This window comes from Camelus ferus, chromosome 6, assembly GCF_009834535.1.
Source record: "Camelus ferus isolate YT-003-E chromosome 6, BCGSAC_Cfer_1.0, whole genome shotgun sequence".
Classification (NCBI taxonomy): domain Eukaryota; kingdom Metazoa; phylum Chordata; class Mammalia; order Artiodactyla; family Camelidae; genus Camelus; species Camelus ferus.
In genome coordinates, this window is record NC_045701.1 from 13,586,041 (window position 1) to 13,613,400 (window position 27,360).

At 41.9% G+C, this 27,360-nt stretch overlaps 1 long non-coding RNA gene and 1 other non-coding gene across 2 annotated transcripts; one reads left to right on the forward strand and one right to left on the reverse strand.

Annotated features, from left to right (window-relative positions):
* Nucleotides 1–1,209: 1,209 nt before the first annotated feature.
* LOC116664099 lies at nt 1,210–26,445 on the forward strand. Its single transcript, XR_004320438.1, has 3 exons — nt 1,210–1,271; nt 17,249–17,407; nt 26,263–26,445. It is a non-coding gene; the product is annotated as an uncharacterized LOC116664099 (long non-coding RNA).
* On the reverse strand, nt 10,046–10,117 carry TRNASTOP-UCA. Its single transcript has one exon. It is a non-coding gene; the product is annotated as a tRNA-Sec (tRNA).
* Nucleotides 26,446–27,360: the final 915 nt, after the last annotated feature.

Below are 27,360 nucleotides of genomic sequence, written 5' to 3' on the forward strand. Positions count from 1 at the left end.
AAAAAGCTCGTTTGCAAAAACTTTTTGAAGTTAAGTGTTCTTCTCCTGGCATTCAGAACATTGTGGGTTATTCTGTGCTGAATTCCTTGCACCCTCCAAACTCAAAACATCAAAGGTGGCCAGTAAAAAATCTTAAAAAGATGTATTTTCAGACCCAGAGGCAATTAGGCCTTAAACACCGCCCTAAGAAGAGCACTCAACCTGGGCCCACAGAGCCCACAACTGTCTCCAGAGAGTCAGGTGAACATCCCAGGTCGACTTGACTCCCTGGTTTGCAGAGAATTCCAGAGTCATAAGGTGTTTGAGATAGGAAGGACTTCAGGGGTTTTACTGCCCAAACTCTTCAATTGGTAGGTGAACAAACAGGATAAGAAAAGAAAAAGTGACTTGCTCAAGGTCATCCAGATGTTCTGCCCAAGAACGGTATGGAGGTCCCAGCCTCTCTCCACTCTATTCCACTCTGCATGCAGGGCCTGGGGAGGTCAAACCACTCTTTGCAGTGTTTGAAAAGCCCTTCTATCCTCTTCAGGGCTTTTGGGAAACCAAGAGTGAAAGTGGCAGCAACCTTTCCCCAGAATTCCTGGGTAATGGCAGGGACAGTGACCTCAGTGACAGGTCCCTGAGCACTCCCTCAGCATGCCCAGATCCTACCCTCCCCATAATCAATCCTCTCTAACCCTTCATTTATCACCCCAGAACTTGAGAGTGAAGCCCGAAGGAGAGAGGGCCGTCATTACTGCATGTCCTCCACACCACTCCTCCTGCCCATAATCTCTGGGTAATGATTCCTTTTGCCAGAAGTCCAGCTCCCGAAATAGGGCAGTGCATTGGCGGAAGTCCAAGAGCTAATAGGGACGGCAGCACTGTGTCTTATGACCCGTTTTAAGTGAGCTAATTTAGAATTTACCTGACCAAGAGTACCATAAAATGTACTCCCCAAGATGAGATTGTTAATTACCACAGGATGACTGCTTGTGTTTGGCGGCTGGAGGAGAGCTGGAGGGGAAAGGCTGGTTTCCAGAAATAATCTTTCCTCCTCACCAAATAGGAATTAAATGTGGGAAAGAGCAAAGGGGATAGACAGAGAGATTCACCTACAGAAACTAAACAGGGCTATAATTAGTCTGTGTGTTTGCAGGTGTCATCTTTCACCTTCTGCCCACGGAGGAGACAGCGGGTAAGCTCAGAATCCTTTGTGTCTCTTGGAGAAGGGCACTGAGATCCTTGGGGTTATAGGAAGAGCTGGAAGCAAGATGACTGCTAGGAGCAAGGTAAGTGAAGTCTCTGTGGTGCAGAGAGACGCCCGATGCAATGACTCCCCGAATATAACACTGTTTACTGACAGCAGCTCCCCGAAGCTATTACAGAGCTGCCTGAGAGTGCCCTAATTAGTGAGGGTTGTCAGCGCTCCCATTATAATCCCCAGTTGAGTGAGCTAAGTGTTTATCTCAGCCACTTCAAATCACAGCCTCTAAAACATAGCCTTGAGTAGCCAGTCTCAATTTGTTTTTACCTCATGACTTATTCTAATAACTCCACGTCTCATATGCATCTCAAATATATATCTAAGCAGAGCCATCTCAAATCATATAAACTGGATTCTCACAGCTGTCTCATTGCTGAGATATCTATCATTTTACAAAAAAAAAAAAGTCCTCTCTAAGCACTCTCTCTCCAAATGTTTTTTAAAACATTTTTAAATGGGTTATAAGTTAGATTTGAAGCATTTTATTCTACCATTTCATTTGCTATTTTCTCTCAAGCTGGCTCCATACACTGGATCTTGACCTTACCACAATGGTTCTGAGTAAGCAGGAATATGTTCCTGCTATGGGCTGTATTAGACGTAGTCTTATGTTATTAGTCAGTCAAAGACTGTTCTGTGAATTCATCTTAAGCATGCCCTCCTTAAAATCCATTCAGTCAAGAAACCCATGTGAAATTTGTACTGTGTGATATACTAAATCTTACTGTTATGCCATAAACCTTTACATGACATGATCTACCTTGATGTATAGACTAGTCCTATCAAAAGTAATGAGTGTCTTGCATTCTGAATCAAGAGAGCACTTTGAAGAATAGTAATAAAACTCAAATGGGATGATACATGTGTAAAAACACAATTCCTGTGGATGCAGTCTTGTGAGGACTGTGTCCCTTTCAGCATGTCCACAGCCACAACTGTCAAGAGAATTGTAGGGTGAAAGGGTAAAAGGGTGTGGAGGGGAAGCCTTCTTTTCTTAAAGTACCAGACAATACCCTAGGTAAGTATATCAAATGTCAGTCTTCCCCTAGGCAATGTGGAGCTGAACTAAGCTTAAGTCACCAAAACCAGTGGTTTTGTGAAAAGAGAGAAGTCCCAAGGGTATTAAGAAAATAGAGCTCAGTCTGTGTTGGTCATGCATGTATGTATTTTGTACCTTGTGTTCTGTCTTGTGAAATGGGAAATTCTGGTTCTGTTCCACCATGGAGCCTTCCTGGGCAAATTCTGTCTAACTGGAAAGATTTTAGTTACTAGTCTATGACTAAGAAAAAGATGGTATTATAACAATACTCTTTAGACTCTAGAGAAAATTGGTGTAGGAAAACTCTTTGAAAATTCCAAAACTGGCTCTTTTTGCATATGCAGTTAGGAAAAACAAGATACCTTTTCAAAATTCTGGCCCTGAGAGAACAAAAACATTCCTAGGAGAAAAGAGGTAAGAAAAGAGACAAAAGACAAACCAGATGTATGGCCACCACCATTGCTCATTCGGTGCCAGAACCAGAGGTGTGGCTCCAGAAATAATCCAAAACCCACCAATCCTTTCACCCCTCCCAAAACCTCCCCTACTTAAGAATCAGGGGGAAAAAAAAAACTTTTTCTGATCCTAAGGGAACAAAATCATTCTAGGAGGAACTTGCCTTTGAGATGCAAATGTTCTACCTAGTCTTTTCTGAGAACTCTTATCTCATCATCTTTTTAAAATGCAATTTTTGAGAATGGGGGCAAGGCACAGCCAACAAGAAGCTGTCCTGCCCTTGGGGATTATTACAGAGTTAATTGAATTATTATAAACACATTCTAGGTTTGTTTCTAAAACTCAGTATTCTAAATGTATTTCACAATCTTATACAGTATGAGTTAAGTCAATCCAATTGTTAGGTTTATGGTCAACTACCTAGGTCCAGTACTTCTGGGTTACCTTGGTGGATTTCTCCACTCTAAGGGTCTAGTTGGTAGGCCCTTAGGAAATTTATTCTAGAGGAAAGAGATTATAATTTTGTTCAGGCCCTTAGTGAGATTACTAGGTGGAATTCCCTCACCTGGACAATTAATATCTGCTCTAATCCTGGACATAAATGTGAATTTTCTTCCAAAGTTACTCAAGCTCACAACAACAAGTAGCAACTTGAAGCAGGTAACCAGATATATAGTTCTATTTGTGATTATAATGGTGTAACTCTAGATATGGGAAAAAGCAACAAGAGGGATATTTTCCTGGACCATAACAGACTAGTAAAACAGGTGGTCCAGAGATTTTTGCTACTGTTAATAACGCCAGGTCCAGTAATAGCACACTGAGTAGCCTGTCAATGAAATCCTCGCCTGACCTCGGAATGAGCACTCCTAGCACCATGGGACAAAATGGTCATGAAATGCTGCCCAAGCCATGATCGAATTTATGATCATGAGGGCATTTGCCAACAGCCTCTACAAGGATTAACTCACAAGCCACTGAAGTCACTGACCTTCAGCACAGCCTGAAAGCTCAGGGAGGAAATCAGGAATGAGGCACTCTGTACTCTGTGAAAACTGGCAAAACAAGCCTTCAGACAACTAGATACTTTCAGGAAAAGATTTTATGAACCCAAATTCTTGCATCTCCTCATACCTAGAAAAGCACTAAGAGCATTCATGGTAACATCTACTTTGGCCATTAAGGAGAGCTATCTGACAAAACCACATGGCTCTTAACATCCCACCCGAGGGTGCTCATTAGCAGTTATACCAGTTATACGTACTGAGTGTTGTACTTATACCCCCAATATGTCAGGTATGTTAATGCTTACAGCAAATTCATCACTAAACAGGTCTCTGACTGGTTCTCCAGTGCCTTTTCCTAGATACCTGAAGGGATAAGTTCTTTCCTTTCAGACATTCTCAAATTTCTTCTCTGTTTTTACTGGGTTCTGCCTACTTTTATGTTGTATTCCTCTCTTACAAAAATGATTGTCTCTCTTTGAGTTCCAAGAACTTAGGAACAAATACACTCATCCTAACAAGATTGCCACCATGAACCAAGCCAACATTCTGGTGATGCAGCCCTTGGATGACGCTGGGATCTCCTTCCACTCCTACCTTTAAGGCTGCAGGGATGTTGGGGCCCCAAAAGCCCAGACAGATTGGCATGATAGGCAGGGACAGCACGATGCCCACAGTTCAGCAGGAAGTAGATACAGAAAAAGAGACCTCTGCCCCTGTTGCAAAGATTTGTCACTGCCAATCTGTCAGGGCAGAACGTTGGGACAACTGACATCCTTCAAAGTCCAACGACCCCCACTTCTGGGCTCTCAGATGTCTGACATTCTTTACTGGGTGTGTTTCCCCTAACAAACTATTAGCTACAGGTAATGCTTACTTTATCAGAGTCAAACCCCACCACCCCTTCCGGGACCCTAAACTTCTTACCTTACCTATAACCAATCAGAATTTGTGCATAAGCTAATCACATAGCCCCCAACCCATTGTGATCACCAACTCCTCCCCCCAGTAAAAGATCCTGTACTTCCATCCCAGCACTTACACAGGCACCTCTCATCTGTGTGGCCCGCTGTTGTCTATGACAGCGTATCGTAATAAACTCCTTCCTATCCCCATTAAAAAAAAAATTCAGTCATAATCCAACATTACAAGAAACTGAAATCATTTTTAACTTGTATTATAGAGATCTTCAAACATACACCAAAACAGAGAAAATAATTTAATGAACCCCATGTATTCATCAACCAGCTTGAACACTACTCACCACCTCTACTCACTGACCTCCAGATTACTTTAAAGCTAAATTCAAATTGTTTCAAGAAATTTAAACTGGCATTTCACCTGCTTTAAAAGGTCCATTCTGGATGGATTGCTGCCTTCAGTTAGTGCATTGGACCTACCCTCTGCTACACTCAGACCCCTACCAACCTCAAGAAGGCCTCACAACTGACCACAGCCACCGGAGATGTCCTCACAGGGATGTCTTCAAACACATGGTGAACCCCATCAGTGGCCCAAAATCCAAGCAAGTGACTAGGTGCCCCAAGTAAGTGCAATACCAGATGAATCTTAAAACCCAAGGGGCAGCACTACCCTCGGCCTGAGAATGGCCCTCATGAGCCACTACTGGACAGCATTCCCCAGTCACTATGGCAATGACAGCAAGTGCTCCATTATCAAAGAATAAAAAACAAGAGTGCATCATCCTTACCATTGAAAAGCTCCATCTCCTTAAAACAAAAGCAAAAAATAAACACACACATGCGATTTGTGAACAAGTATAGTCTTCATTTAGAGAAACGCATATGGAAAGTGATATCATTGCAATGAAACCCCCTCAAAAAATTTTAAGTAGAGTTTGTACTATGATACCAAAAGTTGGAGAGAGACTCCCATGTCCTCACTGCTATTTATATATTTGAGACTATTGTTTCCAGAATCGTATTAGGAAAACATGCAAGGGAAAAAAAAAAAAAAACAATTTGCACCCCCAAAAGGCAACTTAACTTACTCCTCAGAGTGTGCAAGAACTTGAGGAGGTCAACAAATGTGTGAAGTAAATATCTAAGGTGGTAATGACCAGTGACAATTTTAAGGACCTAAAAATAGTTTTTAAATCAGCAAACTCCTGATCTTGGCACATTAACAGCTATCACTATACTAAAATGATCTGCCTGGAAGGCATGGAAAAATCAAAGACATTCTCCACTGGGAAGCAACTAGGTTTGATTAGCAAGATGAGCTTGAACTAAACTTCTAATTTTCCCCATTAGGGCAATGGTAAATGGAGCCATTAATGAGCAAATACACATTTTTAGGTGACATTTTAGAAATACACATCTGAGAAAATGTGTGTCCACAGAACAGCTAACTTGGAAAGAGGGAATGAATGTGAGATACTGGTTAGTAGGAAAAAAGAAAGGAGACCTTCTTAATCAGCCTTTGTCAGTCACCACCTGAAACACAAGAATGGCAACACCAGTAAGCAGGCCTTGTCAGCAGGGAAGGCAGAGCTAAAGGAGCCCCAAGGGTTAAAACCCTGTTTACTATGTCTGGAGGTAGTGCAATCTATATACCAATCACTGAAGTCATTTGAGGCTTGCCTGTTGCTGACAAATGTAGATGGACAGATATGTAAAGATGATGCGTCATGAACTACAGCTGATGAATTTCCTGCAGAAGCCCCTGTACTCACATCAGAAGTGTCAAGAGGTGACAGAGCTACATCACACCAAGTCTGGCAGTTTAATTTGGTGTCGGCTATTAGTGTTGACTCTTAGCGCTATTGCCATTCAGTGTTTCTGCTGGCAAGGTGACACAGCCTCAGAGATTGCTAAATTTCTTTGTTGAGTGAAAGAGAGGTTGCCTGGTTTGTGCTGTAATCCCTTGCTGAACAATGGGGATTGCAGAGGAGCAGGGGAAGTAAACAGAGGAAAAAGGAATTCACTTCACAGGGCTCCTCTAAAACTTTTCTTGCATAATTTCGGGTAAGAAGCTGATGACTTTGTTGGGTTAAAATCAAACCTCTGGGACAAGGATGATTTCTGTTGAAGGTTTGGCTTGGCTGAATTAGAAGCTACTGAGTACACTGGCATCACGGAAGTACTCCCCCAAATAAGTCGCAGGGAAAGTACCACATTTACTCAGGAAGGAGACATGGTGGGTTGCTCTGACCTCAAGGTGTTACCTAATGAGTCCAGCTTCCTTCTCCTGGCCCCCTTCTTACAGGAAGGGCAGTCTTTGGCAATGTATCCAAGGACACTTCAAGTTTCCTTGGTTACCCCTTCCTCCAGAGAAAAGAGAAACAGTGTCTGTACCCTACATCCCTCTCCTACCTCATGCCACTGCCAGCAGGGTGAGAAGCCATGGGGTGCAAGCCAGGGAGGCCCTGGCAGTTCCATCCTACCTAAGGGGAGCCTGACATTGAATCAAGGAATTTGGTCAGTCTAATCATAGATAGTCCTTCCTCCACTCTGCCCAGGACAGCACTGCCAGTCTTCACACCATGTCCCAGTCTTCACATCATGGAGGCCACAGGAAGGTGATAGAGATTACCAGCTCTTAGAATACACACTTCCAGAAGTGTCTATGAGAGTAGGGGAGGGGTTGGAAGAAACATGGAGAAAGAGTTACAGTCACTAGTAGTAAAATAATCTCTGTAGCAACAAGAAAAACTTGGCTCAAAGTTTAAGCAACCTGTCCAAGGCAGCAATTAGGATTAGAGTAGGGCAAAGAGGAAACATGGTAGGAGCTCTATAAGAACCAGAGCAGACAGCAATGCTTCTTAGTACTTGCCCTACTACTTTGGACAAGAGCCTGCTCTCAATACTGTGCTCCTCATATTTTCATGGAATGTCATGCTTGTCTGTGGCTTTTACTCCCATTATCTCATTTGAGCCTCAGTCATTCTATGGCTTCTTGAAGCCACTCCCAGAGGCCATCCTCTGATTTTGAGCTCTTTCAATACTACAACTTCCGCCCACCTTTTTCCCCTTCATAGAATAAAGCTGCACATTCCAGAATTTCACCCAATGCCACAGAGCTGACGAATCTGAAACTATTACAATACCATAACCCAGACTTCCCATGGTAGAAAAGTTGGGGAAATTTCTAAGAGGGAAATACATAGGTTAGTCAAAGGAATTCTGGATAGACAAGGAATGCCTGGGATTACTAAACATTTTAAAAGAAACTCCTCAGGATGACTTCCCAATCTAAACGTTTTTGGAGATACAAATTCACAATTATAGTGTTCCTAAGGGGTTTTCTTCTTATGAAAATTTCTCCAGCTGAAGGATGTGCATGCTAACATTCTAAGGGTCCTACGTCTCTGATTTCTGCTTTCTGAAACTATCTCCCTTCCATAGATGTCTTTATAAAAGTTTCACAAAGATCCTGTAAGGGATATTGGGCTATATACCTGGATATAATGTACAAAACAAAGTCAGTGAAAGTCCCTGCTCCACGCTGGTCACCCACCTGGAATAGTCTCCGGCTGTGGCAGCCACACTTGATGAGGGGTACCGACCAGTGGCGCAGACTCAACAGGAAGCAGCTGAGGCCGTGAGGAGTTAACAGCACCACAATGCGTGGTTACAGGTCTTTGGCCAAAGACAAGAGTAAGTACAGTCTAAGTCCTCAATCAGGTAGAGAGTTGTCACGTGAAAGCTGAGATGTTTATCAAAAATAGAGCAAGGCCTTTCTGCGCTACCCATAGAGGGGTCCACAGAGCATGGCTCTAGATTCCTGCTATAACTTAAACGGAAACTCTCACAATGTGCAGAGCCCTCCATGTCCTGCAGATGAAGGAGGAGTCGTCCTGAAATTCCTTGCAGCAGAAACTAACTCAGGTCACTGACCTCCAAGTGGAACAGTCCATCTACAAAAGTTAAAGGACGGCATCTACGTCATCAATCTGAATAACCTGGAAGAAGCTTCTGCTGCCAGCTCGTGCCACTAGTGCCAGTAAAAAGCCGGCTGAGGTCAGGGTCACGTCCTCCAGGAATACCGTCCCACCAGCTCTGCAGAATTTTGCGCTGCCACTAGAGCCGCTCCTCTTGCTGCTGCACATCTGGAACCTTCTCCACCCGCATCCAGGCAGGCTTCCGGGAGTCAGGACGCCCCTGGAAGCTGATCCCTGGGCGACTGCAACCTCTCACAGAGGTGCCCCAGGTTAACCCGCCTACAAAACACAGACCCTCCTCTGCGCGTGGAAATGGCGGCACTCACCACACGGGAGCTCGCGGCCGCGGGTCTGAGGTAAGTGGCGCGGCAGCCGCTTCCAGTTCCGGCTAGCCCCTCGGGAGGTCTTCCTCACTCAGACTTTCCCTTCTCAAACTCCCACTGTCTGGGCCTTGCTCTGTTTCTTTTCTTTTTTCTATATTTTCTGTCAACTTTATTTCCAGTTTCTGTTTACGAGGCTGTGGAAGGCCCGCTTAAGACCTCTCGGTGGTTGCTCCTCCCGGCTGAGTGACCGGGGGTGGGGCTGCGGTCCAGTCCTCTGTGGCGGGCTACCGCTCTTACCCACAGGCTTTCTGACGAGCCCTCCACCCCGGATTCGGGAACTGGTGCAGTCCATTGACCCTAAGACGCCTCCTAGGTCACAGCCTTTTCAGTAGCGCTCTCCTATCCCGTCCCCTCAAGATCGCTGTAGGAGCGTGCTGCCTCACCCGGCGTGAGTTCCCACAGGAACGCCTAGAGGCACTGCGCATGCTCATAACAAAGGGTCTGTGCGCCTGTTAGCTTAGACCTCCCCGCTAGAGCGCCCACGGGACTGCCCAGAGGCACTGCGCATGCTCATAACTTTGGGGCCAGCTCCCGTTACCTCAGAGCTCTGCCCTTGAGCTCTCTTGTGGTGTGTGTGCGTGGAAGTTGGGTTTTGAAAGAGCTCAGAATTAGAGGATGGCCCCTGGGAGTGGCCCTCCCTCTGTGAGAGGCTGCAGTCACCTGCGGGGGTCCCGGCTCCCAGAAGTCTGCCTGGATGGGGTGAAGGTTCCAGATGTGCAGCCTCAAGAGGAGCAGCTCTAGTGGCAGCGACAAAATTCTGCAGAGCTGACGGGACAGTATTCCTGGAGGACGTGACTCTGACCTTTCATAATTAAAGAAACTACAATTTTCCGGGAACATTTGAAATAACTTTAGACTTGAATCTGTTTATCATTGGAATCTCGATCTGACAACGAACAGCAGTGAATCCGAGGGCTTTCACAGGCCTCTACCCAGTGCCTTGATGACATAGATTAGAGATGGAGGAGGGCAGAAGAAAAAAACTTGGGAAATTTCTTTTTATTTTTTTTTTAATGAAGGTACTGGGGATTGAACCCAGGACCTCGTGCACTGAACGCATGTGCTCTACCACTGAGCTATATCCCCACCACCCGGGAAATTTCTTAAAATGATCCGGACTACATAAATTATCTTAAACCAGAAACAATTTTACCTTGATCCTACCACATTTGCTCCCTTCCCAATCCTAACCTTCCCCATCTACTTTTGCTGCTATTATCTTTCTAATGCATGATTTTTCAAAGTCAGTTATGCTGTTAGTCATTGTAGAAATCTCCTTGACAAGTCAGAAACTTGCCAAGTATTATTGTGGCCAGTGTCATTGTGGAGGAAACAAGAAGAGAAGCGTTACTCTCTGTACTAACACTTGGACTCTAGGAAATGAAGCATGGAGACATGAAGTTACAGGGTTTGATTCTAGGCCTCTGCATACTGAAAGAAAGCATTTATTGATAATTGCAAAGGAACATACCTCCAGCTCCCCTACCCCACTGTGATGGAGACCCTGTGTGGCAGGAGTTAATGTGGATGCAGCACCCATATCTGACCCTTCTCTAAGGCTCCCACAAAGCTCAGCACAGTGCTTTGCACCTCATAGGAACTCAATAAGCAATTAATAGATTGAAGTGGGGAGTTGCCATAAGCAATCTCACACAAGGCACAAAATACAAAGACTTACCATGGCTAATGCCTATAGAAATTGATCCAGCTCAAAACTATATATAAATGCAATGGATCTGCAACCTTAAAGTTTCGAAAGTATTGATATTTCCAATCTTTAATCCTATTGCATCTTTCAGTTTAAGATATTATGTTAGACTAGAACAGAGATTATAACTTTTACCTGACAGATATCTCTACCAGTCTCATTCCACTAGATACAACAAGGCCCAATCATTAGAGACTTTCCTCCCTCACTGAGAGAGAACTTGTGAAGAGAAACTGACTTCCACAATTGGCTTAGGGAATGAGACTCATACATCAAATCGAAGAAAAAGAACACCAAAGAAAGAAGAGATACTCAAAGAGTAATTCTCTAGGCTCACTTTTTTCTTTCTTTCCTTGAGTCAGACCACTGGCATCTTTCTTAGAAATGACATAACATTTCAGAACATAAATCTGAGTGATTCAGTGACTGCAGTGGATCTGCAGCATTCATTATGCCCTGGGTGTATACAGATCCTTCAACAGGATGATAGCTGCTCCTGAAGAACCCACTAGAGACCTGACCGTGCAGGCTCTGCCCGAGAAGCTTATTGTCTCATTGACAAGACCTAAAGCAGAGGGGAGGCTTTTTTCAAACTAAAGAAAAAGTACCACAAAAACTGGTGGAAAATAATAAAATGCAAATGAAATACCCACAGGCCAGGGAGAGTTGGATTAAGGCCAGAATTAAATTAACATAGGTAATAACAAATAATTCCTTACATGTGTATCATACTCCACAGTTCTCTAACTATTCACATACTCTTAATTTTCAAACAATTTTATGAAGTAGGCTTTATCTTCCGCAATTTCTCGATGAGAAAACAGTCCGATGTTGGTGAGGTGACGTGTCCAAGGCCCCTGAGCTAGTAAGTGGCAGAGCTGAGTAGAAAATAATTTAGGACTCTGACTTACTGGCATCTAGCCATTGCTGTTTCCACTTTCCCACATTACTGCTCAACACTTATCTGTGCAGAGCTTTACTTTCACAAAGTATTTTCACAGACGTTTGATCATTTGGTGAGAGAGGCAGGGCATGAAATTCCACAGGAAAGCAAACTCAGATGGTGAGTTTTCCTGCCTGAAGCCACCCAATCAGAGATTGTTGATGCATCCTGATGTCCAGCACAGGGACCATTCCTTCACACCTGTGACTTCATGGCAGGGTGAGCAGGAGAAAGGAGACGTGCAAATTGGGGACATGCACTTTTAAGTCTTCTGAATCTGTACCTGTCAGATAGCTGTTCAAACCGTGAGACTCAAAGAGGAGAGGGGCTGATATATACACCAGCCTGTTCTCTCCGCAGCTTTGTTGCTTTTCAGAGTGTCAGGAATGGTGGGGGTTCCTCACATCTCCCACACACCACTTTGCTTGGATCAAGGCAATGGAGTTGGATAGTGAATTAAATCATGTCCCCAGCTCCCAGCACTAACCTGTCTAGCCTGTCAGTGGAACTGCCAGAGCCTCTCTGTTTTGCATGCCCTCTGTGAAAAAAGGAGAATGAGAGAAAGATAACCCCAGGGTGAGCAGGAGAACCACTTTGGGAAATGTATTCCCGTAGCACCCGGGAAGGAGCGGGCTAATTGGCTCCAGAGGCAGTGGCGGCAGTGCGGGCAGGTAGGATTGTGCCGTCCTTTATTGACTGGTGCAGTCACTTGTTGGGAACCCGTGTTCATTAGCTCTGTGTAAAGTGATATTAGAGGAGCAACGCTGGGTCCTGTGCTGAATGATTGAGCGCCCCACCTGATGGGAGGTGCATTATGTAAAAGTGCCTGCAAGAGTAATCGAGTTACTTAAGTGGATGTGTTGAGCGTGTCTGAGAGGGTGCTGCTGTGAGAATGCAAGATCAGGCGTTGAAATGTGAAAGGTGACTCTGCCTCAATGGAAATAAGCCCTCAGCCTTTTCACACCCATTCTCCACCTCTCTCTCATTATTATGCAGAACCAAAGGGTTCCCTGCTCCCCCTGTGCTAACGCTTCACGTTTCCAGGTCAAAAGTGGGTAAGTGAGCTACTAGGACCAGTTTGTCTAGCAGACTCAGGAGGAAAGTAGAGAGGCCAGCTCTTCCTTCAAATCTTCCTTAGTCCCTTCTGTGACATGGCTAATCCCTAGGCTTTAAAAGATTTAAAGATATTTTAAAAAGCTACTAGACCAATGTTGTCTCCTAGGGTGTTGCTGCTCAAGTCAAAAGTGGCAAAGAACTCACTGTATTTGGCCCCTTGCCCCCTGACCTTTGGAGGCATAGAAAGAAGAGCCTTGTTAGCATTGGCCTTGTGCTGAGACCAAACAAGTTCACCAACCCCCGAAATGGGATGTGTTGAAGAGCCACGTCTGCATCACCGTGGGTCCATTAAGTATTGATCATGAGGCCCCTTTTTTTCTCCCTAGATCACTTCCCTCCAAACCACCCTCTTTTCTTAACCACAGCTTCCCAGGGAGACACTGACATTCACACTAACACATTTCTCTGGCTCTGCCCCCACCTACACTGCAGGACCTGCAGACTCCCCCACATCCTCCCAAATCACCCCATGAATCTGCAGAGGCATTTCCTAGGTGCTCCAAAACCAGACTTACGGGCTACCAATGTCCCATGTGCCAATCACACTTGCATGGCTATAGGAAAGATCTCCCATCAGAGCTAGCACCAAAAGTAGCACCTATGTGCCTCTTGACATCTAGAACCCTGGATTCCTGGTGCAGGTGAACCATGGCTGCGTCTCCACTCCCCACCCCAGTGCTCCAAACATGCCACAGGCTAGGGAGAACACAGCTTCAGCTCACACCAGGACCCAGCCCACTTTCAATGGCTCTAAACCACGTACACAACACAGCCCAGATTCTTCAGCATGGTATTCAAAGCACCAGTCACTCTGTTTCCACTACAACTCATCTTGTCCCAAAGCTATCCTCACACCCAGCTCATCACCCACCTCCCAGACTACATGCCTTTCACTAAACACACTTTGAATGCTTCCTGCCAGGGGCCTAAAGGTTTCCTGCAATTGACCTCCCTCCTCTCCAGTCACTGCTGCCTGTCAAAATCCAGCCTGTCAGCCAGCAAGACCTAGCTCAACACAGCAACTTTCCTCCTGTCCTCGCAAACCAGCTACATCACAGTCCGTTGAATGTGTCCCTCCCTAAAGTGTACGCTCTGGAGGGACCACATCTTATTTATCTAAATTCCTATTGTCAATAACAGAGTCTAATAAGTGGTTATTGGCTTGAAGAGTTTATTACTATGAAATCGTTGCCTCACTATGAAAACCATTTATACATTTTGTTTCTTTTACCCGGAGATCTCCAGAGGAATAGGACCCAGAACTGGTAAAGTCTGATAGACAAGATTAGGATTGGGACATGCCAGAAACATGGTCACCCAAGTGTAAGGTCCTTGCCACCAGTGGGAAACAAAGAAAACAGAGTAAACCCAGAAACGAGGTGGGAGAAAGGAGAAAGGAGACAGTCGAAACAAAGAAGCAGATCCCCAACTCTCTCAAATCTGACCCATCTCCAATAATGCACACTAGTCGATATCCTTCAACCTTTTATTTCAAATAAGAAGCTCTGTTCACAGAGCTAAGAGAAGTTGGAATCATCAAATAATAGAATTACATGGCCTAACTCCTTCATTTTGTGGAGTCAGCCGTGGAAGCTCAGAGAGGTAAAATGACTTCCCCAAGGTCACACAGCCAATTAGTGGCAATATCAGAACTAAAACCAAGGTCTCCTGAGTACAATTTACAGCAAGGGAGGCAGCCTCAAAGATCTTTTTTGACCATCTTAATATGGACTGTTTCCTGAGTTTTTAAAAAATACCTCCAGATTCTCACCCTAGATTCTAGATCATAGAGAGAAACTATAACATTTCTTTGTGACATTACTTAATGTAAGGCAGGTAAAAGACATAAGTTAGGCACCATGTTCCTGATAAAACAAGTGTCTGGGAAACACAGCCTTAAGCATGGGTCCCTCAAACTCATCCTTCTACCACCTCGTTATGTCACCTCTAAAAGCCCAAATGGACTAATGCCTTACACTCCTCACAGTCTCCAGGCCTCTCTGGGACTCTGAGAAGGCATTAAGGTATAGTGACTTCAGGCTCATCCCATCTCTGTGGACTTGCTGTGCAACCATGGGAAACGGATCTCTGTGCTTTGGTCACCACGGCTACAAAATGGGGATAACAGCCTTCCTGTATTAGTTTACCAGGACCACTATAACAAAGTACCATGGATTGAGGGCTTCAACAACAGTTCTTTTTTTCCTCACAGTTCTGAAGGCTAGAAATCCAAGGTGTCAGCAGGGTTGATTTAATGCTAAGGCCTCTCTCCTTGGCATGCAGGTAGCCACACTCCCCCTCTGTCCTCACATGGTCTTTTCTCTGTGCACCCAAACTTCCTTTTCTTGTAAGGACACCAGTCAGATTGGATTAGGGCCTGTCCTAACAGCCTCATCTTAACTTAATTACCTCTGTAAAGACCTTATCTCCAAATATGATTTCATCTGAGATGCTGAGCATTAGGACTTTTAACACATGAATTTTTTGAGGGGGACACAATTCAGCCCATAACACTCCCACACTGTGATGTGATGGTAAGAATCAAATACAATAATGAATATAAAGTGGCTAACATAGTGTCTCTACATAGTAAATGCACAGTAAATGTCATCTCTTACTATTATCACTGTTATCTCTTTTGATAATATCATTTTAAACTTTAAGTAAAATTCAGAGATCATGATGTATATTCTCTGTTTAGAAAATTAGCAATGTCATTGAAAGCTGTTGGCCAGAATAACATTCTTTTTTTTTTATTGAGGTATAGTTAGTTTATAATGTTGTGTCAATTTCTGGTGTACAGCACAATGCCCCAGCCATGCATAAACATACATATATTCATTTTCATATTCTTTTACACTGTAAGCTACTATAAGATATTGAATATAGTTCCCTGTGCTATACAGTATGAACTTGTTTATTTTATATATACAGAATAAGATTCTAAACACCTTAGCATGACTTACAAACTCTTCAGAACCAGGATTTGACCTATATAATCAAACTTTTCTACCTTAGTCACTGTTTCACATTCCTGATGCTGTCACTCCAAATTTCTTTCTGTTCTTCAGACTTACTGGCTCCATCACACATACAGGTACTTCTTCCCTCCACTATGTACTTGGTACTCCACTTGTACTTGGTATGTACTAAATTTCACTTCTTTTGTGAAACCTTTCCCCAACCCTGAGTCAAAGTCAGTTTCTCTTATGTTATACAACTCACTTTGCATGTAAATTTACAATAAAATAAAATAAAAAATACAATAAAAATAAAAAATGTATTGCTTTGCATTTTAAGTATTTGTCCATATGACAATTAGCAGTGTATTTACCTTTTTTCACATAGTAGGCGAAATTGTATTAGAATACAAAGCAAAAAATGTGTTGGAATTGAATAAAACTGTATTGGAAGGAAAGGAAGGAGTGAGGGAGGAATGGGAGAGAAAAGATGAGAAAGTCAGAGCAAAGAAAAACAAAGAAAGAAAAGAGGGAAATAGGACAGGAAAGAAAGGAGAAAACTCAGCAAACCAAACTGATGAAAAAGTTGAAAACAGCAGAAGCAAAGAAAGCCAGAGGTCAAGCCAAAAGACTAACCTCACCATTTCCCCATTGACGGACTCAGTGCCCTAGAGAAGACCAAAATCATCAAACATAGAAAAACAGATATCACTGAAGAGGCAAATCTTTTTTAAGAACACCCATATTTTCACTGGTAAAGTGGTGCCTTTTGACTTCAAAGCTGGTGGAAGATGGAGACTGGATGTCATCTACTTTCCCCAAAGGATCTAACCCAGTGCACACCAAGTAAATATGAAATGGGGAGGCTCCTAACCACTTCTGGTTTGCTGCTGCCAATTTTAATTGATTTTTGCTCAAATAAACTCTTGAATTTTTAATATGCCTCAGTTTAGTTTTTAACAGTTCTGGTGTTAGAAGAGGGTACTGAAGGGGGCCCCCGACAACCCCCAGGAGCAATGAGTATCCAGGCGTGGGCACCTGGGAGCCCCTTGAGCTCTCTGCTTTCTTGCTGCCTCTGCAGGTGTGGGTAAGTCCCTCTAGGATCCTAGCTCCATGACTTTTGTGTCATGAGGTTTCAGACTTCAGCATTCAGAAATGCTCAAAAGCATTTCTTTCCGTGGTGTGGGTCTGCAAACCAGCTGGAGTCAGATGGGTTCTGACTTAGAAACTGGACCAGATCCAAAGTCAGTCTGGGTACAACTTAAATTTGACTGGGTCCATCATGAGGCCTCCGGCGACAAAATTTTGTTTCAAGGCTGAACAAGTAGGTTAACCTTGCCAAGATAATCTTAAATTACAGGGCCACAGTGAGGAAATCTCAACCATCTTAGATAAGCTTATCCATTTACAAGGTGCCCTAGAGCAAAGGGGGTTTCAGTCAAGCACTCAGCATAATGGGTAAAAAGAAAATTATTTTTACTTCTCTACAGTTTCTGGTGACCAGGATGAGACCTGCTGGGACACCTCATTCGCTCCAGAGACTGCAGATGAGAACCTGGGAAAACTGGCAGGAGCTGTCAAAGAGTGAGGATTCTTACCAAATAAACTCTCCCAGATCTCTGTCTATGGTGACTGGTCAAGAGAGGAAGGTAAAACTTCACATTGTCCCTTCCTTTCCAAATTCAGACTGACAGGAAAAACGTTGGACTTTTGATCCTTTATCTCTCAGGAACAACTATTGCCTTCTTGATTGTCTTGTTTTGTATCCTGAGACAAACTTACAACTTTTAGGTTGGGGGACCCCTGAAATATCTCCAGGCAGAAATGTGGGTGGTGCCTTTATTCATGGGTAGACCATTTCCAAATGAGATAAAGCTACAGTTATTTAAGAAAACCTAGTCTCTTAAATGGTAGCCTACATGCCATTCCCTGCCTCAAAACAGTGTCATATGCAGCTAAAAGCAAGTGGTTCGTTCCCCAGGTCACTCCTTACACATTTCCAAGAGAAATCTATCTGGTAGTTCCCAGCTCATGGCCCCAGAGGGTATGGATCACAACCATGGCACCTGCTGCCCTCATTCTGGGCTCCCCAAAACTTCTTGGTCTCTCTCAGGGGAGTAACATGGAGCAGAATGCAGAGATTGTGATGGATTTAGAAGGTACCAGAAAGGCCCTCTATTCAAAAGTATTCCCCACCCCCCATGAGCTGCTTCACACATACAGATACTCACAGAAAACTACGTTCTAGATGTTAAGATCATCTAATTAAGTTTCTTTTCCTTGAAGAGTGAGAAAATGAGGCCAAAATATATTAAGACTTAGTCTAAGATCAGCCTGCTAGTTAATAGGATTTTAGTCCACGTCTCCTGATTCTGAGTTGCAAATATTTCACTCTCTCCAGATTTACAAATATGAACTTCCCAGGAAGGGTAATATGTTACATTACTACCACCTGTGATTTCATTTTATCTGAACAGCCTAAGGAATAGGAGAACATTCCATGACTGGGCTGGCAGGTAGGCAGGTAGAGGCAAAGTGAGGAGATGCCCACAGGACCTAGGAAAACACGAGAGGCAAGTTTTACCACCTTAACCGCTTACCTAGACCCCTAGAGCTAAGCTAGGATGGAGATGATAGGCCGTACATCTCAAAGTGCTCAGATAACATCTTCTAGAAGAGAGAATGCTGGGAGAACAAAGGGGCAGGAGCCTTTAACAGGCAGCTTTCCTCTTACTCTCCACTTTCCCAGCCACACCCTGGTCCAGCCATTATGGAATTACCTAAAGGTCCAGTCTCTCTTTTCCTTTCTATGCATCTTTTTCCCTCACAGGAATGCTTGCCATTTAATGATGAATTTTTGTTCTTTCAAAAGAGCACCTTGGAAAAACAGAGACAGAGAAAGAAAGAGACTCTAAATGCAAGACCCCATTGTTATCTCCATAATTCTTACCTGCCTAACTATGGTGGGAAGGGAGAAGCTGGGACTTCCTCGAAAATCAAGTGGAGCCAACTTAGTGAGACTGACTAAGCCCAGCCAAGGCTCTGTCCAGCCAAGCACTGCCCCCTGAGGCCGCTGGCCACAGATGGTATCTGTGCAACCTGACCTAGTGCTGGCCCAGCTGCCAAGAAAAGGAAGGAAAGAGCTGTTGCCCAGTTGCCATGAGTGGACCCAAAATAATTAAGGACTGCATAGGATACAACATGTGACATCAGGACAGGAAATTTGGGCTGGAGAGCAAAGGAGTAAAGCATCCTGAATTTCCCAAGAAATTGTTTCTGTAGAAATTTTTAGTTATTTCAGATAAAATGTTTCACGTTGATCACATATTATGTGAACACAGAAAAAGGCATATCTACACTATAATTATGACTATGTAAAACATATAATTATGATAATATTATTATAGCTAATGTCTATACAGTATGTGGGTTTTGCTGTATTAAACTCTTTATAAGCATTATCCCAATTAACACTCACAAAAATCAATTGATATATCTAGTGGTTTTATTATTTTCATTTTTACAGATTCAGAAACAAAAGTGTACGAATTTAGGCAGCTTGCCTAAGATTACCCAGTAAGTAGCTACATCAGGATTTGAACCTAGACCTATCTGATGCTGGAGGCATTGCCCTTCATCTTTCTGCAACATTCTTGCTGTATGAATACATATGTAAAGGGGCTGGGAGAGAGCAAGAAAAAAATTAAAGTAGATGATCTGAAAAGGGTAGGAAAATTACAGATTACTTTAATTTTATTATTTTTGTTTTATAGTACTTGCCCAATAAATATTTTAAAACTCATATACATTATAGATAGTTTTTAATAAATATGGTTATATATTAAATATATTACATTATATACATACATATGTGTGTGTGTGTGTGTGTGCGTGTGTATGTTATACATAAAACATTTAGGGTAAGTTGTTTATATATTGCACCCTAGAGTTTCTCACTCTGAGATTTCTAAGGTCTGTCCTTTTTAAATGTTTGATATAAAAGCCTTGCAGCTCCCCACCTCCTACAGCCAAGGTTCAAAAGGCAGGCCATGAGTAGTACCTGCCGCCGCTTCTGACTGACCTCCAAAACAAACAGCACATTCAGGGTTGATAAAGGAAAGCAGTTTCAGATGTTAAAGAACTAAAAAGAATCTTCAAACACTTACCTAAGAAATAGAGTCCACATGTGGGATTTCCCATATAATGTGGCGCTTCAGCCTTCACAGAAGAGAGCTTCTGACATAGCTCTGCCTCTAACTGTCTATGTGACCTCTGGAAAATCACCTAAGCTCTCTAAACCTCAGCTAAAAACCAAAACCAAAGACCAGGGCCTGACCAAGATAAAGTCTGAAGTCCTCTCCATCTACTGAGGTTAGATTTCTCTAACCTGCCAGCTACAGATGCCTCTGAAGCACTGAAATATGTGTTTGGAAACACGCTTAATTGGGAAATAAAGCAAAGGAAGCTTCCTCTGTTTCAATCCAGATAAACTCTCAGTAGTAAGAAGTCTCTGAAGATGAGAAGTATCACAAGAAGTAGAATGTGCTCTTTCCTGCTAGATGTGAATGAGAAAGGACATGACCTTGGGGGTTACTGCAGCCAGCTTCTAATCACCAGACAAGGGTCTGCTTGAGAATGGAGGAATGAGAACAGACAGCAGAGAAATGGAAAGAAATCGGGTCTCTCTATTTGAGTCCTAGATCAAACCATACCTGAAGTTTGTCTTCATGAACCAATAAATTCCCTTTGTTGTTAAAAAATAAAAGAAATAGCAGCAGAAACTGCTAAGATAGTTCTGAAAAGAGTGTAAAATTTGAAGTGCCGAAACTTATTTTGACCAACTGGAGGTCCTTTTCTTTCTGGACCAGGTGAACATCAGCTGTTTCTTTTGACCTCAGAATGCTTCTCTAGGACAGTGTTTCTCAGGCAGTGGTGCTCCATGGGTCATCTGTCTCAGAATCACCTGAACTGTTGTCATAGAGATTCTGATTCTGAGGTCTAGGGTGGACCTATGAATCAGCATTTTCAAGATCATAACACTTGAACCCATGACTCAAACTCAGCACCACTAAAAGTATGACTCCTTCTGCTGTCACACAGCAGGAAGCACACAGTACCACCCGTCATGTATTCTTGCCCCTGAAATGAAACTAAATCTAAACAAGTCTTGAATCTAAGTGACTATCAGTGAACAGAAAATAATGGCATACTAATTAAAATTCACTCTGAGGATACAGTCAGCCAAATCCAAAATGTTGCATATCCTGTAGGATGAATGATTTGCTTTCTTCAACAAATAAGTGATTTTTTTTAAGCATGGGAGATTGTCATAGATTAAAAGACCCAAGAAATATAAAATTTAGTGCAATGTATAATGTGTAGAAGTCACCTTTAAAAATATTTTGGGGACAATTGGGTCAATATGAATATGGACTGGGTATTAGCTAATATTAGGGAATTATTGCTAATTGTATTATGTGTGATAATGGTATTGTGAATGTATAGGAAAAAAGTGTCATCTGGCAGAGATGCATATTGAAGTACATGAAGTTGAAATTATATGATGACTGAGATTTGCTCTTTTTTAACTCTTTTTTTTATTGAGTTATAGTCATTTTACAATGTTGTGTCAAACTACAGTATAGAGCACAATTTTTCAGTTATACATGAACATACATATATTCATTGTCACATTTTTTTTTGCTGTGAGCTACCATAAGATCTTGTATGTATTTCCCTGTGCCATACAGTATAATCTTGTTTATCTATTCTACATTTTGAAATCCCAGTTTGTCCCTTCCCACCCCCTGCTCCCTTGGCAACCACAAGTTTGTATTCTATGTCTATGACTCTGTTTCTGTTTTATATTTATGTGGGGCTTTTTTGGGTTTTTTTTTAGATTTCTCATATGAACGATCTCATATGGCATTTTTCTTTCTCTTTCTGGCTTACTTCACTTAGATGACATTTTCCAGGAACATCCATGTTGCTGGAAATGGCATTATGTTGTTGGTTTTTATGGCTGAATAGTATTCCATTGTATAAATATACCACATCTTCTTTATCCAGTCATCTGTTGATGGACATTTAGGCTGTTTCCATGTCTTGGCTATTGTAAATACTGCTGCTATGAACACTGGGGGGCAGGTGTCATTTCGAAGTAGGGTTCCTTCTAGATATAAGCCCAGGAGAGGGATTCCTGGGTCATACGGTAAGTCTATTCCTAGTCTTTTGAGGAATCTCCATACTGTTTTCCACAGTGGCTGCACCAAACTGCATTCCCACCAGCAGTGTAGGAGGGTTCCCTTTTCTCCACAGCCTCTCCAGCATTTGTCATTTGTGGACTTTTGAGTGATGGCCATTCTGACTGGTGTGAAGTGGAGATTTGCTTTAAATTACTCCATTAAAAAAATCAGGAGAGATAGATGAAATAATGTTTACAAAATATTGGTAACTGTTTAAATTGAACATAGTTTTTAATATAATTTTCTCTACTGTTCATTATGTTTAAATTTTTTCATAAAAAATCTTCAAGAAAAGAGAAAAAGTAAAAGCACCCTTGGGTGATTCTTATGCATTCTGAAGTTCTGCTTTCTGGGTAGTGCTAGGACAAATAGGTGACAAGGGAACAGAAATCAACTCACTATTTCAGAAGCCTTTGAACAATTAGCCATTCCTGACTCTGGGAGTGTTTAGGGGAAGGTCAAGGATAAAGGAAACTGCAGAGAGCCTTTCTGCATTGTTTTGAAGGCTGAGCCAAAAGCCATGTGGCCAACAGCTTGTGCAATCCAATGCCTTTCCTTCACTGCTTCTGGCCACCCTGATCTCCAGGGAACATGAAGATTGCTAAGTTCCAGCCATTGTCCTCACTCAACACAGTCACAGCTCCCATGTTACAGAATCTTTAATCCCCAGCCCTAAGTATGGTGAGGGCCCATAGAATCTTTGGTGACACTTACCACTTGCTTTGAACTTTTAAAGTGGCTCGTGCCAAACAAAGGCAGTGGATCACTCATCTGAGCGTCTCTCCAGCCAGCTATTTGAAATATTTGACAGGCCTTGCAAATAGTCACTTGCTCAGGGCAAGAAACTATTTATTAGGGGCACATAGAAAGGGATATTAATTTCACTTACTGTGCTACATGTATTTGCCCCTGGAGGGCAAAGAGAGATCTAATTTTTTTTAAAAAAAGAAAAAGCTATTGTGGGCTAAGATGAATCTATAAATTTTTAAGTATGCTATTTTAAGAATCTGTTCAATTTAAATTTGACAAACTCACGTTAATTGTCTACCTTCCCCATTTCCTAATAGAGAACCACTTGAAATTGTGAAATCCCAAATAATGAAGAAAAAAAAGTCATATCCATTTGTCAGAGCTCATGCTAGAGACAGACTAATGAAGTTGGCTTGCAAAGTGTCACTTATACTTTGTTTTTAAAGTCACCTGGAGCATTTTATTTTCCATCATTTTTTGCCCTTTAAAGGTTTTCTAGCACTTTTGCTTGTAAAAATCACCTTTGCAAGTAGTGGCACAATGGAACATAGACGTGTGCTCCCTGTTTCAATTCCGAATCCCACACACACAATTATTCAGTGACTTTTCCAATCAGCCATGTCCATGATAGCTGCATGGCAAGGGGTGCCACCCCACAGTTATTTTTCTTCTGCAGATTAGTGGTGTTGCATGTCTCTGTTAAAACAAATGTGTTTGGCTTTTCTATTAAGGTATATTATCATAAATGGGTTGTCAGTCATATTGTCCTCATTAGGCATTCAAAACTCCAAGTTCATCAGGGAATAGATTTAGAACGGCTAATGATGTTACAAAGTTGCCAACCCTTATTCATAAGAAAAATTAGCTCTGTAATGTCTCAGGAATTCATCTTTTCCTTTCTTCTCCCACAAAACTTGCTCTAATTCAGAGCCTCCCTACATCTGGCGTATACAAAAGCTTTCCCTCCTCCATCTTCACCCATTTCTCTGGGCCTCTTCACACACACACACACACACACACACACACACACACACACACACACACGCACACAGCTTTGCTCTTCACTCTGACATTTAAAGCAACAAACCTTCTTTCTGGCTTCATCCCAGCTCCCATCTTCCCACCAACACCCTTACTCCCACCTCCAAATTGATTTCCCAAGCACATCCCACAGTTACCGTGCCGGGAACAGATTTAGTATGCATCCATCCCTTTCTACCCCTGCCTGCCTGGGTGTCCTTAGCCTACATTCATAGCTGTCAGAGATCTACCCATTATTCAGTACTTTGTTCAAATATTACACTTCTATGTGGACTTTTCATGTCTTCCAAATAGAGTTAATCTCTTCCTTCTAGGTTCATTTATTTAATTCTGCTTACACCATTCTTACAGCACACCTATAGTGTTTTGTTTTTTTTTTTAATGATTACTCAGGTACATAACTTCTCCTCCACCAGAATGTGAGCCCTGGGAGACAGAAGCCTATCATGTTCATCTTTGCTTCCCAGGCAACACCTACCTAGCACATGGAATATGTTCCAAATGTTTTGGGGTTACAATGAAACAACAGGCAACCATTTAAAATATATATGAAACTATGAACAAGATGTAACATTAAGAAAAAGCAAAGGAAGAAAAGTATTTATACTGTGCTGCCATTTATGTAAAATAAAATCATATACAAATAGAGCTATATACAGATGTAAATAGATTGATCTCTGATATACCTCTCGAAAAATACATACACACATACACACATACACACACACCAAAACAAAAAACAAAAACACAAAATTTCTGATAACAGTGGTTGCCACTGAGGAGGAGGCAGACACACAGGAGATACACAGGGTCAGCGGTGGGCAGAGCTTTACTTTCTCTGTGTACCATTTTATGCTGTTTGAATTTTATTACCATTGCATGTATTATCTTGTACATAAATTACCCACATTACCTAGTCAAAGAAAACAATTCAGTTCAATTAAATTGAAAGTAATAAATGTTTGATTTTAATTGAAACTGAACTGAACAACCCTGATATTAATAACAGAACTAGCTGGAGTAGTCAAATTACCCATTCCCAATGAGTTCAGCATTCAGAAAGAGAATTTTATTCCTCTAATTATATGGCAATCCAATGCCAAGTTGAATTCATTACTTTTAATAATAGTAATAATAATGAATATGCTTATAAAATTAATAGATCAGATATAATTTTTATATTGAGAAATTTTATCCAAGAGTGTTTAAATTCTATTGCCTGAGAAAATCAGTTCAATAACAATGTGAGCTCTCAGCAGTCATTTTTTTAAACTCAGTAATATTGAAAAGTGTTGCCAAATAGCAAAAGCTAAAACACTGCAATAAATATATCATTAAATCTTACAATGCATAAATTATATCAGTAAATCCTTGCTGGAAATGTGTGTATAGAGGGAATAAAAACTGTCCTGTTCAGGGTATGACATAGCCAAGAAAGGCCTCTCCAGGAAGAACTGGAGTGTGGTGTTTGTAGCTAAGAGTTTCCCAGACTGGACTGTGTGGCTAGGTTTCCACAGGTCTGTAGAAAAGATCATCCCTCTTCCATTTTCCTCCATACAAGGAAAGCACTCACTCTATCACACCAGCTCAAAATACCATGGTTCCCTCTTTAGCTATTTCTATATTTTTCCTTCTCTCATGCTCTATTAGCAAATACATGAACATTCAAAGGAAGATCAAAAATACTTCAAAGAAACCCCTTCACAGCATGCATGGACTGCCTTCTTCACCCTATCTGGTGAAAAGATCCTGCTCTGGACCCCAAGGTTTCGTTGCTTTCATCATTATCTCAGCTACAAATGTTACACGTGGCCGTTAAATTATCCTGCCATCTCTAAGATCCCTTTTTAAAGAGTCACCTATGATGTATGAGTACCAGTGAAATCCTATTGCTGGAGGCTCTCAGTGGAATGTTGGGGACAGAATGAAGACCCAATGCAGCAATGGCAGATCCTGGGGGATGCTAATGAGGGGCAGGGCACTACTTATTATTAACATGTTAGCCCCGCAGGGCACTGTGCCAGTTTTAATAAGCAACCAATCTGGCACGTCTGCTCAGCTATGAAAGATGTGGAAACTCGGGGTGGGGGGGAATCCACCTATACTGTAACATCTCATTTCCAGCAGTACCTGGAAAAACACTGTTCATAACAAGAAATTCTCGGGCACTGCTTGTCACTATACTAATCTTAAGTGTTATTGCTAATAATGGACATGACGGTTATTACTCTCTACAACCAGTATGGTTATTATAGAGTATACTATTATAGGATTCATGTTAATGATAACAAACTATCATAATATATTTTATTCATCATTGTATCCCCAGAGACTAGGTGCCTAATATTTGTTAAAGCTAATTGAGTATTACATACAATATGATAAATAATATACTATCTTCTTTCCAAGAAAAAAAGATGCAATTTCTTGAAAAGTGATTTCTGACTCCAATATGTTTTTGTCTGCAGATATCATTATTTACTTGAAAATCACACACACGCAAAAAGAAGACAGTAAAGAAGTCAGAGATAGGATACACCAGAAGAAAGACTAAGGAGTAGAAGGGAGCCTCTGAGCCCCTGAACAAGGTTAGTAGCAAATCACCCTGTTTCTCCTTCCTACAGTCAGTCCTCCCTGGAAAAGCATGAGAAGCAGTCCTCTCCTTTAGACAAGAAACCATGTAATATTTAAGCCTCTGACCCTTCTCTCTAGTGCCCATGTCTTCCCTGTGTCTCTGGTCTATGATGGACTCTGAATTACTTACAGAAAGTATTTGGAACCACTGTCCCCAGAATCCATAAAAGACATCAGTGATGCCCTTCAAGTTCAGGTTCCAATTGTACTCTGCTGGGGGGCAAGAATATTGGTACAAGCCTCCTGAAGAGTAATTTAGCAATGTATTAGCAAGAGCTCTAGAATCATGCATCCCATCTGGTCCAATAATTCACCTTCTGGAAAGCCAACCTACAGAAGTCATCCCAAATATATAAAAGCCTTTCTAGTCAAATTTATTCAAAGCCTCAACTGTAACATTGAAAATCTGGATGCAACCTAATTTTCTAACAATGGCAGAATATTTTTTTTTTTTTTGATTGAAGTACAGTCAGTTACAATGTGTCACTTTCTGGTGTACAGCACAATGTCCCAGTCATGTATATACATACATATATTCGTTTTCACATTTTTTCATTAAAGGTTATTACAAGATATTGAATGTAGTTCCTTATGCTATACAGAAGAAACTTTTTAAAATCTATTTTTATATATAGTAGCTAACATTTGTAAATCTCAAAACTCCCAAATTTATCCCTTCCACCTCCCTTCCCTGGTCACTATAAGATTGTTTACTATGTCTGTGAGTCTATTTCTGTTTTGTAGATGAGTTCATAGTGTCCCTTTTTTTTTTTTTTTTTAAGATTCCACATATGAGTGATAGCATATGGTATTTTTCTTTCTCTTTCTGGCTTCCTTCACTTAGAACCATGATCTCCAAACATGCTTACAGGACAAAACCATTCACCAACTAGCTCATTTAATTTATCTCATTGAACATTGATATGCTGCTT